This window comes from Cryptomeria japonica, chromosome 6 (genome assembly GCF_030272615.1).
Source record: "Cryptomeria japonica chromosome 6, Sugi_1.0, whole genome shotgun sequence".
Classification (NCBI taxonomy): domain Eukaryota; kingdom Viridiplantae; phylum Streptophyta; class Pinopsida; order Cupressales; family Cupressaceae; genus Cryptomeria; species Cryptomeria japonica.
In genome coordinates this window covers 42413623-42431585 of record NC_081410.1, presented here as the reverse complement: position 1 = coordinate 42431585, position 17963 = coordinate 42413623, and the positions used below count along the sequence as shown (strand labels likewise).

At 40.3% G+C, this 17963-nt stretch overlaps 1 protein-coding gene across 5 annotated transcripts in view; it reads right to left on the bottom strand.

The window, feature by feature from the left end:
- Positions 1-17963, bottom strand: part of LOC131072142 (uncharacterized) — a 195620-nt gene that overhangs the window by 113667 nt on the left and 63990 nt on the right. The gene's annotated exons all lie outside the window — the stretch shown is intronic.

The window sequence follows — 17963 nt, the reverse complement described above, 5'->3', positions numbered from 1 at the left end:
ATCAAACAGGAGGTTTAGCGCGTAGGCATAACCTAGCGCATAGGACTGGAAAGGTAGCGCTTAGGCAGAGGGATTTAGCGCGTAGAACTAGTCTAGCGCATAGGATGAAAAGGAGAGCGCTTAGAGAAGACAGGTTAGCGCGTAGAAATGGTCTAGCGCAAAGGGTAGTTTAGGTAGCGCATTGGAGGAAAACATTAGCGCGTGAACAGGTTCTAGCGCATAGGATAAATTGGATAGCGCATCAGTAGAAAAGGATAGCGCATGGATTGAATCTAGCGCATAAGAGAGATAGGTTAGCGCGTAGGACAAACAGCCTAGCGCGTGGGTCTTTTTTAGCGCAGTTCATGTCTGTTTTAGCGCATCCAGGAAAAATTTGTGTTGTGGTCGATCTAAAATGTGGTGTTTTTGCGTGTCTGTCGTGTTTTTGATGCATGTATCCAATATGAGCATTTGTATAACTTGTTTTGATGTGAATGTTTCCAAGTTATGTATAGATATCAAGCTATTTGTGGGGATCAGAACATGATTTATTTTGTGTTATCTGTTTTAAGTTCAAAATGCATATGAAAGCCTGAGTTGTTTTACAAGCCGGTATGGGTTGAAAACTTGAGTTGTTTTACAAGTTTTGATATGGGTGGGAAACTTGAGTTGTTTTACAAGTTTGTGATTGTGGTACTTGAGTTGTTTTACAAGTTTTGATATGGTTTTTGAGAACTTGAGTTGTTTTACAAGTTGATATGAAATGATAGGTTTTTGAACTTGATGTAGATGAGCAAATTTGTTTCATGTATTTGATGTGAGTTGTATTTTGATATCTTTTTATTGATGTGGAATCTGATATTGGATATGTTTTGTTTGTTGACAGGAGCGATTGGGGATCGTGCAGTCGAGGGAGAGATTCCCGAGACCATGGACACTGATACCACGTCTGTCACAGGCAGACTTAGATATTATTGAGAGGTGTGGATTGACCTCACTTTTGGATATGCCGCGGTTCACTGTGAACCGGGGACTCTTGACAGCACTGGCAGAGAGGTGGCATAGTGACACGAACACCTTCCATTTTGCTACTGGGGAGATGACCGTGACACCAGAGGACTGCTATCGTATCCTGCGTATTCCTGTGGTAGGGGCTATATTGCCCTATGAGCAGACAGAGGAGGGCGGCACAGAGGCACTGCGTCGGATTTTTCAGGATGAGAGCGTCTGTGGGTATGAGATCCCGTGGCAGGAGTTCCTGGATCTGGATTATGCACCGCTGCCATCTGTATTGGCAGGATTTATTGGAGGTTTCCTTTGTCCTGATCGCAGGTCAAAGGGATTTTCAGTGGGATGGGGGCTGGTTCTGGAGCAGATGGTTACACAGGGCCGGAGATTTGCATGGGGGTCAGCGATGTTGGCCCACCTTTACAGGAGCCTGCACGAGGTAGTATACCTCGGATATGGGAGTTTATCAGCAGGGGTGACACTCTTACAGGTATGGTGCTGGGAGCACATTCCAGCAGCGAGGCCACTGGCAGACAGGGATAGGCCCGTGGGGGCAGCGTATGCATATGGTTATAGAGGCCTAGTTGTCCAGCGTAAGCTGGGCAAACTAGAGCACTGGAGGAGAGTTTTTGATGACATAGATACGGTCATCTGGAGACCGTACACAGGCTGCGAGGTATGGGCCGAGGATGGTATAGAGATGCCTTTTGTGTTTATGACGAGGCATTTGATTGGGAGGACCCCGTTCGTTATTGAGCGGTTTTTGGTTACCCGAGTTTTGAGGCAGTTCGGGAGGCAGCAGGGTGTTCCACAGGGGACGTGCTTATATGCACGGCGGCAGCAGGATGTGGCCGATTGGGGGCCGACTATTGACAGTGCCGTTGTGATTGAGGAGTTTACTGGTTTGGCTGGGCAGATCTGGGACTATGCCCCAGAGATACAGGATGCTGGTATGACTGACGAGTTCGCTCGTTTATTTGCTGCTCGGGCTGTGGCTAGGATCTCAGATCCAGAGGAGATGAGACCGGTTTTTGATTCAGATGGAGAGGAGGGAGACGGGGGAGATGAGGGGGATGATGGGGATGATGGGGGTGATGGAGGGAGGAGGAGAGGGAGAGGTGTGCAGAGGGCGGTGCGACAGGGTCGGATTGAGAGAGGGAGGGGAGGATTGGCTATTGGAGTCGGGAGAGAGGGCAGAGTCACAGAGGTACTAGCGGCAGTAGGAGGAGAGGAGGAGGTGGGGAGGCCAGTACAGAGGAGGATAGATATTCTTCCACCTCCCGTACCCAGGACAGGCCGAGTGGGGGGAGTGGCGCCAGCACAGGTACCGTTACGGGTTCGAGTGCCGGGACACATAGAGGACGCCCAGATCCGGACGCTTCAGATCACTGTGCAGCAGCTGCAGGCACAGATTTTGACGTATCAGAGACAGATCTCTCAGTTGATCACTGAGAGAGATACCGAGATGGAGCGGCGGGGGCGAGCAGAGGAGGCCTTGGCGACCGTTCAGAGAGCTGCGGCGGGTGGTCCCTTGAGAGACACCCTGAGAGACCTGACACGGAGTGTGCAGGAGGCTGCATATTACAGGCAGCACTATGAGGAGGCGGTTCCCAGAGAGCAGCGTGTAGAGAGCTTTGCGCAGTCGAGATCGAGTCGATCTCGAACTGCCGGGACACGATCGGAGAGCCGTGGAGTGACAGGGCCAGCGGGACAGGACCCTCCTGCCGATCCGGGAGCAGGTGCCTCAGGGGCTAGACCATCTCCATCAGGGGATAGTCATACTTGAGAGACATGGTCTCTATTGTATTTTGAGCAGTGTATTCGTTGTACTGGACACAGTTGTGACACATTTTATAGTTTTTGATCATTTTGAGAGATATATATATAGAGCACCATTTTTGACCGATGTGATGTGTTTATGGATGGATGTTGTATGTGTGCGTCTTCCTTTTTACATGATGATGTAATGCTTATATATGATGTAATGTATGATGTAGAATGTGTGTTTTTATATGTTATGAGACGTATCTTAAAAATGAGATGGATGATGTTAACATGCTGCTTTATGTAAGATGATGTGTAATGATGTAATAATGATAGATGGGATAATAATGAGATGCAACTTTTTATAAAATGAGATGCAACTAATTGTGAAATGATATGCAACTTAATGTAAAATGATATGCAACTAATTGTGTTTGGATCATCTCTCATTCTGTATTTGCCATCCGATATAACCATTTATTTGCTTTCTTTGTAAATATCATCATTGAGCATTGATTTGTTTAGGATATGTTGAAAATTTATACAAGCATAATGGTATAATTGAACCATAATGACCTGAGTAAAATTTACATGATTTTTAATTTTGCAAGATAGCACAAGCGCCAAGGTATAATTGAACCAGGACGACCTGAGTGCGTATTGCGTAAACATACAAGAGTAGATCATTTATAATGCGTGAAATGGGATCAAGCCTTCAGTGATATGAATCACATCTCGAGGCAAATATTCATACAATACAAGTGATCGCCTCCCAAACAGAAGACTAAGAAAATGTTGGAAGTTTTCCATGATCTCTGGCTGTGAAGCTTTTGATGAGATAAGGAAAAGATTCCAATTTATTAAAAAGTTCAAAATGCAAAATAATCAAGACCTTAATACGATAATGCAACATTGAGTACTTCAGAAAATCATCCATCCTTAAGTTTCTGGTGTATTGTTCGTGTTAGGTTGTTTGTGATGTAGTGTAGTTGTGTTTGTTGGATGTCATATGTCTGAGTGTGGCAATAGTTGGTATGTCTTGAATGTTTGCAAGTTTTTGAACAGTCTAATGTCCCTAGATGAGCGTTTCTGCTGGATATGAGTATGTACAGTGATTTCCAAGCCATGGTAAAATATGGTAGATGAATAACCCAGGATAGTGACTACGCTAAGTATGTCCTGGAGAGATATATGCTAAGTGTCGGGCGATGGCCGAGAGTGTTTTGATGGATAAAATGGCATGGATATAGAGAAAGGAACCGGCCTTTCACAAAGGCGCCTGTTTACCAGGTTTTCACCATTTGTTTTTATTGTACTTTGTACTTTGTTTGTTTTGGCGTTTTCCGTGCACTAGGCTACTTTAAGTATAGTACCTTTTTAGATGAATGCTATTAGTTGGATCATCAAGCACATCTCCTTCAGAATTTGTTAGCTGATAAGCACCTGATCCATAGACTGAAATGATGACATAGGGACCCAACCAGTTAGGTTCAAATTTCCCTTTCTTTTCTCTATCTTGCTGGTTTCTTGGATTTTCTTTTAAGACTAGATCACCAACTTTGAAGTTACGAGGAATAACCTTATGATTGTAGCTCCGGCACATGCGTTGTTGATATGCTTTGAGATGAGTATAAGCATGTTGGCGTCTTTCATCTAATAGTTCCAATTCTTGCAGTCGATTTACCCGATACTCTTCATCTGGAATCAAGCCTTTCAAAGAGACTCTAAGAGATGGAATTTCTACCTCCAAGGGTAAAATAGCTTCTGATCCATATACCAAGGAATATGGTGTTGCCCCTGTAGGTGTGCGGATGCTAGTCCTGTAGGCCCAAAGAGCTGGATTGAGTTGTATATGCCAATCTTTGCCTGCATCATTCACTGTTTTCTTAAGGATTTTTAGGATCGTTTTGTTAGATGCTTCTGCCTGACCATTTCCTTGTGGATAGTATGGTGTAGAAAATCGATGCTGGATTTTGAATTTTTCACATAGTTCCTGCACATCTTGGTTTTTGAAAGGTCGTCCATTATCTGTGACAATTGAACTTGGAATACCATATCTGCAGATTAGATAATTTAAGATAAAAGAAGCAATTTGTTTCCCAGTTACTGTGGTCATGGGAACTGCTTCAATCCATTTGGTAAAGTATTCTGTGGCAGTTATAATGAACTTGTGTCCATTTGAAGATGAAGGATGTATTTTGCCTACCAGATCTAATCCCCACTGACAAAAGGGCCAAGATGTGGTAAATGGTTGCAGTTCCTGTGCTGGTGCATGTATCAGATTGCCATGGATTTGGCATTTAGGACATTTCTTGGCGAAATGATATGAGTCTTTTTCCATGGTAGGCCAGTAGTATCCCATTCGTAGAAGCTTTTTAGCAAGAGTAGTGCCACTCGAATGTGTACCACAAATACCTTCGTGAAGCTCGTGTAAAGCCGAATCAGAATCATTACGATCAAGACAACGAAGAAGAGTACCATCTAGACCTCGACGATATAAGGTATCAGTGGTAAGGGTGTAACGGGCAGCTTGTCGGATAAAGTTACGTTTTTGGTTGCGGGATTGGTCAATGGGTAATATATTATGCTTGAGGTAGTCATATATTGGTCCATATAACGGAGAATCTGAACCGGTTAAGGCATATATAACATGAGATTCAGAATGGTCATAGGCGGGAGAGAACAGTTGCTCTACCAGGAACTCATAACGACTCTGTTGTTCTAGAATTTGTAGTAATGAAGCGATCGTAGCCATTGCATCGGCTGCTTTGTTATTTAACCTTGGTATTTGCTCAAAAGTGATGTGCATAAAATACTGTTTGAAATCATCCACCATCCGTTTGTAGGGTAGCAGCTTATCATCCTTTGTCTGATAGTTGTTGTTGATTTGATTGATGACCAATTGTGAGTCTCCATAGACTTTTAATTCTGTGATCTTCCATTCGACGGCCATTTTGATGCCTATGATCAATGCTTCATATTCAGCCATATTATTTGTACATGGAAACATAAGCCTGTATGATCTTGGCATAGTGTGTCTTTCAGGGGTGATGAATAGAATGCCGGCCCCTGAACCATGTTGGGTATAGGACCCATCAAAGTATAGGATCCATTGGTTGGAGGAAAGAGCAAAAACGTCCCTGTCTGGAAATTCAATGTCCATGGTTTGTTTTCCGGGTAGCGGCGCTTCAGCCAACTGATCTGCAATTGCTTGTCCTTTGATGGCTCGTCTTTCTGTGTAGTGGATGTCAAACTCACTGAGAATCATAACCCATTTAGCCAATCGGCCTGTGAGAGCTGCCTTGCTGAGTAAATACTTGAGAGGATCAATTTTGGCTACTAGCTTGATAGTGTGTGCTAGCATATAATGTCGGAACTTTTGAGATGCAAAAACAACTGTTAGGCAAGCCTTTTCAATGAATGTATAATTGAGCTCATATCCATTCAATGTTCTACTGATATAATATATGGCGTGTTCTTTTCCTTGTTGATCTTCTTGTGCCAATAATGCCCCCAGTGAAACATCTGTCGTTGATATATACAATATAAGAGGCTTTCCTGCAATTGGTGGTACTAGAACTGGTGGATTCATCAGGTACTGTTTGATTTGGTAAAAGGATTCTGCACATTTAGTCTCCCATTTGAATGGCACATTTTTGTGTAACAAGTGGTTAAATGGCAGACTTTTATCTGCTAATTGAGCGATGAATCGTCTGATTGATTGAAGTCGTCCTTGGAGAGATCGAAGTTGACTGATATTCTTTGGTGGTGGCATATCCATGATGGCTTGTACCTTTGCTGGATCCACTTCAATACCTTTAGCTGAGACGATGTAACCTAGTAACTTGCCTGATGTAACCCCGAAGACACATTTCTTAGGGTTGAGTCGGACTTTGAATTTCTGCAATCGATCAAAGATCTTTGTTAGGATGCCAAGATGTTCAGTTCTGGTGAAGGATTTGGCTAGCAAATCATCCACATAGTCTTCCATAAATGTGTGCATCATATCATGGAATATGGTTGTCATTGCTCTTTGGTAAGTGGCTCCGGCATTCTTTAAGCCAAAAGGCATTACATTCCAACAGTATGTTCCCCAAGGACAGGTGAATGTTGTTTTGTCTTGATCTTCAGGAGCTATTTTGATTTGATTATAGCCTGAGAAACCGTCCATTAATGAGAGCATTGCATGGCCTGCTGTGAGATCTACAATTATATCAATACTTGGTAGAGGAAAGTCATCCTTTGGGCAAGCTTTATTGACATCTCTGAAGTCGGTGCATATTCTGATACTACCATCTGGTTTTGAGACTGGAACAATGTTAGAAATCCATTCTGCATAGTCAATAGGTCGGATGAATCCGACATCTAATAATTTCTTTAATTCTGTTTTGACCATGAGTGCTATCTGTGGATTCATCTTTCGTAGTTTCTGCTTGACTGGCTTGACCCCTGCAGAGATGGACAAGTGATGCATGATTAAGTGTGGATCCACCCCAGGCATATCAGCATATGACCAGGCAAAGTTAATTTGCTGTCCTTTAAAGAAGATGATGAATGCCAATCTTTCCTCTTCGGTCAGAGATTCTGCAAGGTGAATGTTTCTAACGGCTTCAGGGGTACCAATGTTGATTGATTGAGTGGGCTCAATCAATATGGGTGATCGTTCATGAAAATGTTCAGGAAGAGTGTCAAGTTTCCCATCATTAGGTGCCTTAAAAAGGTTTTCACCCTCAGATGCGTCCTTTATTTTTACTTTTTTGGGATCCATTGCTGCCATTGACTGGTTTTCAGCATTAGATTCATTATGTGATTCATTTTTGCAACTGAGAGACTTGGCACTCCCTGAAGAACAGACGTCGGTATGCGGTTCACTGGTAGAGCCTGTTCCAGGATTTACGGTGCATAGGTAGTGGATAATAGATTCATCATCTGGAAAAATTGGGATATCATGAGTCTCAGGTTCAGTCCAGTCGATGAGATCAGGGAAGACAAGTGGTAAGGAATCATGGGGTGGGTCAAGTTCAGCTACTGTAAGTGTTAGAATAGAGTTATCATCGTGATGGGTCCTGTTTTTAAAGAAATTTAGGGTTTCATCGAGGTCTTCGATGGTATCATCTTCTACATAGACTTGTTCGTAATATTGCTGTTCGCTTTCCTGAACGTCATAGATATGTTGTGGTCCAAATTCAAGAGGTCTATCTTCTGCGTTATGTTCTTCTTGAGAAATGGATATGAAATCAATATCATCTGGGATATTTGTAGTAGTATCTGAACAGGTACCCCATTCATATTCATTTGAATCGGTCTCATAGGCATCATCCCAAATTCTATCTGTGTTGTAGACAGGTATGTTGTATGGCGAAAATAAATCTTCGATGATAGATACTATTTTGACATTTTGTGTGGATTCTGTATCTGATCCATCTTCTACATTCTGGATTTGTTCATATATTGTGCTTCCTCGGGGAGGAATGATGGGTGCTTGTGATGATAGGATTGGTTCTTGAGCCACTGGTGTGTGAATATGAACCACTGCTGCAGATATGGCCTTCTTATGATTCAGAAGCTTTTCCTGATGTATCTTCTGATCTTGGCGTTCTCTTGCCTTACGGATTGTTTCTGCTGATTCAAAGAGAGCTTCCTGCCATGATTCTTCCTTGTATTTCTTCTTTTCTTTCCATTGAGGTTTTGTATTTGTATGTGGCGGCCTTTTTAATAGGAAAGTGAATTTAGAACCTAATCCTGCCTTATTTCTACTAGGTTGTGAAGGAAGATCTATAGGTTCAGTGACTCCTTCTTGGCGTTTCCCAATAGGTCCTTTACCGCCATATCCCATTTGTTTCATGATCAGGTAGCCTTTTCCATACAAGTGTGTTGGTAGAACAATGTCTAGAGCGGCCGCTCTATTAGCTTCTTCTTCATCTTTGTATAACCAGTTAAGAACATCTTTATCTTCTGATTCATGTGCTAGAGTCCCTAATTGGATGAAGGTACCATTAAATTTAGTTATGGGCTGAGTTGCCTGATGTATTGATAGAGTAGGTAAACCATGTGATCTAGGTGATGTTGGCAATTTGGTTAAACACAAAGGCTCCATAGAGTATTCGCCCATGCCTTGGTCTTTGATTTGCATTTTCTGTTTGAAATCTCCCCATAAGGAGTTGGATTTTGCTATTGGTGGATCAGGTGTCGAAGACTGTTGCTTTTCTCTGTTATAAGGAACCAAACTGTCTTGGGCTGCCCCCATGGTATTGCAATGTTGAAATGGATTGTGATCAGCTGATATGGAGATTTCCTGTCCATCATAAGGAAATTTGACACACTGGTGGTATGTAGAAGGTACTGCTTGCATTTCATGTATCCAGGGTCGGCCTAGTAAGATATTATAAGTGAGATCAATATCTAAAACTTGACATATAGTATCCTTTTGCACGGGGCCTACCTGAATAGGTAATATCACTGTTCCTTTAGAGGACCGTTCCTCATCATCATATGCCTTTATGGTAATCCTTTTACAAGGATCAATAGATTCTTCTGAGAAACCTAGTGCACGGATAAGCTTTAAAGTACATATATTAAGTCCGGCTCCTCCATCTATTAAGACTCTTTTGACACGGTGTTTGCAAACAATGACTTCAATATGTAAAGGAGTATTATGCGGATGACTCAATGAAGTATTATCATGCTCTGAAAAAGTGAGGTTATGAGACTCTGTCATGTGGGCCACCATAGCTTGGAATTTGTCTATATCCAGATTTTGAGGTACATTTGTTTCTAAGAGCGCTTGCTCTAATATGTCTTTGTGTCTTGGAGATAGTTTTAACAATTCCAGGATAGATATCTGAGCCGGAGTTTTTCGCAGTTGAGTAACTAAGTCGTATTGGATTTTGGGTGTGGTGGTTGGAGGTGCAGTATGTCCCTTTAAGACATATTTCTGGGTCCGGGTTGTTACATTGATAGATTCATGATCACGTTTATCTCGAATGGTTATAACATTGACTTGATGGTCTTCAGCTGATATGTGATTGATTGTGTTGTTGTAGATGTGATTGATACGAGCTCCGCGGGTATCGTTTGAAGTCGATGCTCCATCTTTATAATTTGGTAAAGGATCTTTGAAGGCTTCGTGATCATTATTTGTTTTGAGACCATCCACTGTTAAGTCCCCTCGATCAATCATGTCTTGGATTATGTGTTTCAATCTCATGCACTCGTTTGTTCTATGACCTTTGTTTCGATGAAAATCACAATAATGGGAATCATTCCACCAAGGTGGTTTGATCGGGGGTTCATAATTGTTGATTGGAGGTAAAGAAAGAACCTTGTTTGCTAACAGCTCTCTAAATGCGGACTCTAATGATTGGCCCAATGGTGTGAAAATACGCTTATGGAAATTGTTGGTGTTGTTGCGTGAATTGTTGTTAGGCCCTGGATTCAGATTTTTGTTTTGATTATCGTTGGCATTGTTGGTGTTGAGTTGTCCTTGAGTATTGTTGGGTGTATTGGGAGTAGCATTTTTAGGATTTTTCGTATTCTGAGTATTTCCTGATAAAGCAAGCACTGGCTGTTTAGATTTAGGATCATAGGATTCATTGTTGCCGTCGTTTTTATTTCGAGTCCAAAATCGGGCTTTGTCTAGGTTGGTATTGTTTTGGTTATTGTAGTTTGATGAGTTCGTTCCTTCTTTGTAGAATTTGAGTGTTCCCTTTTTGACACAAGCTTCCTCTACTTGGATGCCATTTTCAATTAACTTGTCAAAAGATGGGATGCATTGAAGTTTGAGTCTGTAACTCATTTCCCCATTCAAGTTATCAATGAAGATTTCCATTTTCTCTCTTTCAGGAATATCGCGAGGATATCTTGATACCATGCGTCGACAACGTTGAAGGAATAACATGAATGTTTCATTGTTCTTTTGTTTGGTGTTGCAGATATCTAACATGGTTATGGCATGTTGGATGTTGTAAGAATAATGGGTGATGAATTTGTTGACTAATTCGTCAAATGATCTAACAGGTGGTGTAATCTTGGATAACCATTCCATTGTTTGTCCTCCCAGGCTTCTTGGGAATAACCTCATCAGATACGTGTCATTATGAGCAAATTCAAGACTCATAGTACAAAATTCTCGAACATGATCTCGAGGATCACCTTTCCCATCATATTTATCAAATTTAGGAATGTCTGAGTTTGGAGGAAAAGGTATCATGTTTAAGCTTCTGTCAAATGGATAAGGACAGATTTCGTTTATAGAATACCGTACGGTTGTCCCTTGTTGCATATCATGCATTTGTCTTTGCAACATTTGCATTTGTTGAGTAAGAGCAACCAAAGGCACATTATCTTGCCGAGGGAAGAGTTCCTCCCTTGGATTTGTTCTCATTTGAAAAGGTGTAGCAAATGGTATGTGTTGTTCGGGGGTTTCGAACATAGGTACTCGCATTTCTGGTATATGTTGTTCTGGAATACGTTGTTCAGGTATGCGAGTCTCTTCTTCCCTTTGTTGTTCTTGATATGTGTATTGTTGAGATCCTGTTTGAAAGACATTTGCGTCGAAATCTTCAGGAATTTTGACACCTTTGCTTGTAAGCATAAGCAGATATTTTTCTTTGTCATTTTCCATGAGTTTTTCAATGAGTTTTTGGAATGAAGGATTTTCTTGGCATTCCTGAAGAATTGCATCAGTAATTTCAGGATCTTCTGAAGATGGAACTTCAAAAGGATTTGATAACCTGCGATTCATACTTGATTCCGCGGGTGTCTCGCTTTGTTTGTTTCGTTGAGAGCGAGTGACAGGCATTTCAATGGAAACTTTCAGTGATGAAAGGAACAAAGTCCTCGTTGATGTTTTGCTCTGGCGTTGGTGGTTCTGGTCTAGGTGTGTTATATGTGATGCACTCGTCGGGCAGGAATGCTGGATTGATTTTTCCTCCGCAGTTTATCTTTTGATTAAAAGCAGACTTTTGACAGTATGCTCTTGTTTTCAGGGGTTCTTTGTCAAATTCGCTGGATTTGTTTTGGATATAACGTTTGACGTGATAAAGAAATACCCGATGGGATTTGAAGAGTTGACGATTGATGTATAAAAATTTATTTCTCTTGATGAATTTGGAAAAGCTTGGTTGCTGTTTCTTTAACGTGATGTTGCGATAGAGGTTCTTCTTTCTCAGAATAAGGCGATTAGTCATGCATGAGTGATCAATGATTTCCTTTGATTGATTTGGACTCAGTTGATTCTTGTTTTGGAAATTTCAAATTTTACTTTATCAGAATGAAGGTTTAGCTATCCCTTCACGATAAAGCGCGTCAAATGATATGGATAAGAGTTTCCCGATCTGGAAACTGAATTTGACAATTTGGAAAATTTCTAGACAAGTGTTTTAGAGATGAGATCCGTAAGATATTTAAAGGATTGAATTGACACTGATGATGACAAGTTTCCGGATTATGATAGAAAAGACGTCCTCTAATGCTTGATTCGTTTTCAGATTCAGACAACCTTGTTTGACGCAAATTTGACTTGAAAAATAGTTTTATGGCTTTGTTTCTGTCACTCTGATTTGATGAAAAACGTGTTTTGATGGAAAACTGTGTTTGAAATATTTTTGAGATTTTCAAAAATTTTGGTTTTTCCAACTCTCTGTTTTTCTCCTTTTTCTCACGCGCTAAAACAGTTGTTCTATGCGCTAGCAAATTACTTCAATGCGCTAAGAATAAGTACCTACGCGCTACTCTGCCCCTGGCTACGCGCTAAACAATTGATTCTGGAAAATTTTGTGTGGTTGACTGTGAAATATGTACGCGCTAAACTGTATTTTCTAAGCGCTACCTGGTTTGGTGGATGCGCTAAAACAGAGTTTCAACGCGCTAAAAGGTTTGTTAGACGCGCTAAAACAGATTTTGTTGCGAAATTTTCTCGAAATTGACGCGCTATACTGTGATTTTAACGCGCTAACTGGTTTAGTTGATGCGCTAAAACAGAGTTTCAACGCGCTAAAAGGTTTGTTTAGACGCGCTAAAACAGATTTTGTTGCGAAATTTTCTCGAAATTGACGCGCTATACTGTGATTTTAACGCGCTAACTGGTTTAGTTGATGCGCTAAAACAGAGTTTCAACGCGCTAAAAGGTTTGTTAGACGCGCTAAAACAGATTTTTTTGAATTTTGTTGCGAAATTTTCTTGAAATTGACACGCTATACTGTGATTTTAACGCGCTAACTGGTTTAGGTGATGCGCTAAAACAGAGTTTCAACGCGCTAAAAGGTTTGTTAGACGCGCTAAAACAGATTTTTTTGAATTTTGTTGCGAAATTTTCTTGAAATTGACGCGCTATACTGTGATTTTAACGCGCTAACTGGTTTAGTTGATGCGCTAAAACAGAGTTTCAACGCGCTAAAAGGTTTGTTAGACGCGCTAAAACAGATTTTTTTGAATTTTGTTGCGAAATTTTCTTGAAATTGACGCGCTATACTGTGATTTTAACGCGCTAACTGGTTTAGGTGATGCGCTAAAACAGAGTTTCAACGCGCTAAAAGGTTTGTTAGACGCGCTAAAACAGATTTTTTTGAATTTTGTTGCGAAATTTTCTTGAAATTGACGCGCTATACTGTGATTTTGAAGCGCTAGTTTGTTCTTCAGATGCGCTAAAATAACTGTTTGACGCGCTAATATGTTGTTCTCACGCGCTAGACTGCCTTGATTTTTCCTCTTGGTGTTTTTATGATGTTTTTGATTTTGTTGAGAGATTTATCAAGTAGGATGGATGATTTTCTAAAATACAAAATGTAAACACGGCATACAAAGTATAATCATTTTACTTAATCTAACATAAAGTGTATGTTCTGTCGAGGATGTTTTCGAATCCCCAATGTTTTAACAGGTTGGATACAAGATAAACACTTCAGAAAGACTCTTTATTCAAGGGTCATAAGCAACATCATAGCTCACTAGTCTCGATACTCCGTCAGCTCAAACAGCCGTGTCACCCCCTAGAGGGCGCCCGTTTTTTTGCCTTTTGCCAGAAGTTAACCCAAAGTGAATTGCTTCACAGTTGAGTAGTTATCTTGGGAGATATATGGTGAGTAATCTTGTGGGCGGATTCTTCCCCACCCTTGCACTATGATGTTACAAATGTTTGGATACTGACTCAGCTCAAAGTTTCTAATGCTAAGGTTCTTAATCAGGCTTCCTGTTCGGCCGTCAGTGATAAACTCCCTCAGGAGGCTTCCCAACCTTTAGAACAAAGGCTTTACGTATCTCGAGGATACTGGGGGAAGGCTAATCGCTGCGCGCAACCGTTGAAAAGGACTTTCGTCACTTTCCACATTTGATTATAGTGGGTTGGAATTCTTGGCGTCAAAGCTGTTCCCCACTTAGGTCGTTCCCTTCACACCGGCCATAAACGGCTTTAAGAGTTGAGTGCAACTCCTCGGGAAGGCAGGCCTGCTAAAGGATTTATTGCTTGAATAAAAGAAAGCATAAGAGTGGTTTGGCTTTTTGGTCACCCAATTAAGGGGAGAGCATATACCTTCCACTTTCGATACACGGCAGATAAGTTGTTCTTTTTAGCCTTCAAGACAATGGTTTGCTAACCTCTATTTGGAGATGTTGCTCCAATCAGCATGGTGTTCTTTTTAACCTTTTATAGCAATGATTGTTTAATCTATGGAAAATAGATCGTCAACAAAGCAAATTTCGATATTCGAGGTCAACGAAAAGAAAAACGTTTTGCTTGTAAAACAAAATCTCCTCGCTTTTCCTGCAAGAAATTTGTTAAAAATCCTGCAAAAGAAATTGGTTAGTTTGTTTCGGGGGACTTCCACAAGTCTAAAATTATTTGTTCGGTTACACAATCCTTTTGTGGGTTTTGTTGTTGATGCGCTACAGAACAAACTGTACGCGCTACAATATTCGGTGGATGCGCTACTGTCCCGCTTGTATGCGCTATCCTGTTCCTCCGCAGCGCTACTTTGTGGCTTTGATGCGCTAATTTATGGTCTGGTATTTCAATGACCTGTTTTTGGGATTTTTGGAATTTAATGCGCTAACTGTCCGTTCGGATGCGCTGGAAGATTTAGTCTAAGCGCTTGTATATTGGGCCGATGCGCTAATCTGTAAGGTAGAAGCGCTGATCTGTGTTTCGGGTTTCTCGGAAAATGGTGGATTTCTATGCGCTAACTGTTTGCTGAGACGCGCTAGTATAGGAAGGTAAAGCGCTATAGCTGTGGGTATATGCGCTAATCTGTCATGTAGAAGCGCTAATCTGTGTTTCGCCGGCGTCGACACCTACAGGAAAATATGTTAAATAGTGTCATGCGCTAAAGAACAGGTTTAACGCGCTAAGACAGAGAGCCCACGCGCTAAACAGTAGGCTAGAAGCGCTAAACTGTTCGGCGGATGCGCTAACTTATGTCTTTGACGCGCTAATTCTAGTTTCCCGCGTACCTGCAAAAGTCTGCAAATTCAAAAAACGATAGGTTATTGGGGTGCAGGCCCCACGGTGGGCGCCAGAAATGTATGTGGGAAAAATGGGTTAATAAAACTTAATATGTGAAAATTACAATAAATATCAATCCACACACACACACAGGACTTCTTGATGCAAGCTATGGAGTAACGATGCGTTACTCAGCTTCCCAAGGAGGGTCCCATGGTTCTCTATCTCACAATGTCCCTCAAACCAATGTTTTGCTCTCAGATTACTGAGCAAAATGGCTTAGGGATGGCAAATATGAGAACGAGAGAGATTTTAACTGATCTTAGTATGAGATGTGTTATAAGCTAGATGAGATGCTAGAAATGCAACAAACTAAATGATAAGATGACGAGATTAGTATGAATACTATCCTAGCATACTATATTTAGTCTATAATTGAACTAAAATGATAAAGAAATTATTCTAAGCATGCATATTAGATCTAAAAGAGGCTAAATGAAGAGCATAAAGATGATGAAAAAGCTTGAAAGTATTTGAGCATAAGTATAATGCTTCAAATTTGAAAGATGATTGTTAAGAATGGAGGAATGAGAGCTCTATTTATAGCAAAAACAGGGCAATGGATGGTCAGGATTGAAAGGTTTAATCAAGGGCCAGGTTTGAAAGTTGGGGATCCATGTGCACAATTGGCACCAATGAAATGGTGACAAGTGTCCACACCAGATTGGGTTGAAAGAAGAGGTTGGAGGCAATAAAGGCCTGAGGAGACTTCATGGTTATCTAAAGGCTAAGGGTCAAGTCTAAATTAGGTTTACCCACTGAATTAGGATCTAATCCAAGGATAAACCTTTGTGCAAATGATTAAGAGATAATCATGGTCAAAGCATTAATAACCTGATGAGACCCTTGGGTTGGATAGAGGTTGAGTCAAAACAAATGTTTTAACCATGTGGGAGGGTTTGAAATAACCATTAATGGTTATTGGAGACTTTGTGGATTAAGTGGTTGAAGGTTGGAAGCCTTCAATGGTTTTCAAAGACTTTAGGGTTTTAGTGGTTGAAGGTTGAAAACCTTCAATGGTTATCCAAGACTTTGGGCCATTTGAGAAGTGACCTCCCTTTGCTTAGGGATGTGACAAAGTTTAGAGGGGGTTTAGGTTAATTAGAATTGGTTAGAAGATTCTAGAAGGGATTAGGAAGGGGTTTGGGATTTTGCAAGTGGATGGGGGATAGTAGGATTTAATTGAATTATTTGATTTTCATTCAATTTGGTTGTAATTGAATAAATTTGATTTATTCAATTTAGGATAACTATTTAATTAAATTTGAATTTAATTAAAAGTGGCTAGGGGGATTTAATTGAATAAAATGATTTATTCATTAAATGATATAGTGAATTTAATCAAGTGATTTACTTAATTAAATAGAAGAATGTGGATAATTTAATTAAATTGGATTTAATTAAATAGGAAAATGAACATAAAATATTCATTTAGGAATGTGGTCATTTTTATACGTCTACAATAACTAATTTAACTTGCAATTTAACCTTAAAATACTTAATTAACACTAATCACAATTCTTATCTAATACTTAATCAACATATTCATAATTTTAATCTAATAAAAAAGGATACGAATGCCATACAAAGTATGTCCTTAGGCGGTCGTGAAGCTCGCCTTCTTGGAACCCATCTTGGTTCCAAGCCCTCCAGGAAGTCGAAGGTGAATTCGACTCTTGTCTTGAATGTAATTTCTTACATCCAAGCCCTCCAGGAAATCGAAGGTTATTTTGATTCCTGTCTTGGGTGTAACCTCTTACGCCCAAGCCCTCCAAGGAAGACCATGTATCATTCCTTGCCTTGGGTGATGCATCCCATCACCCAAGTCCTCGGAGTGGACCGGCCAGATCCATCTCCTCTTGGTTGAACTTAATCAACCAAGCCCTACATATGCATATCAATAATCAGTATATATACTGCCCTAGGGATTTTCATAATCCCTCCCTTAGACTAAGGGAGTTTCCTCCCTATAGCCTCCAACATGTGTTTACATTTGCATTTATAATATACTTTGATGATTTAGTACTATTTTATTTCCTAATCCACATTTTATGTTAACATGTATTCCTAATGTATTCTTTAACATATATACATATCAAATGTACCCTATCATTGTTAACATATGCATTACACCTTCCTTGATAACATCTATATTCCTTAATCATTCCCTATGTGTAGATTAGTATATTAATTAATTGTATTCATTAATGTACACATTTTTAGCCTTAATATACTCTTACCAACGCTCAATGAAATATACATTAATTAATATTAATATATTAATTATCATACTTAGTATATGGTAATTTTAATGCATATTACTACTGCCTTAACACATTCCTTATCTATGTTCAATAAACACTATAAGTTTAATCAACATTAATATATTAGTTGTTTATAATATATTATACCTTACCTCTTACCTGCTGGTCACGAAAGTCTGCTCCCGAATGCTCTCCCATGCCCCCTCCTCTCTTGCCTCTGCCTACGCAGCTATCCTTTCTAATCGATGGTGATCTCACTAGATGTTTTTGATTCCTTACCTTTATATCTCTCAATATGAGGGAGAGGTCACACCTCTTTATCATGTATGCCCTTTGGCAAGAGACATACCCTTTCACCATTAGCACCCTTTGAAAGAGTGCAACTCTTCATTATTTCTACCCTTTGAAACGGACACAACCTTTCGTAATCAGATCTGCACTTATTATTTAAA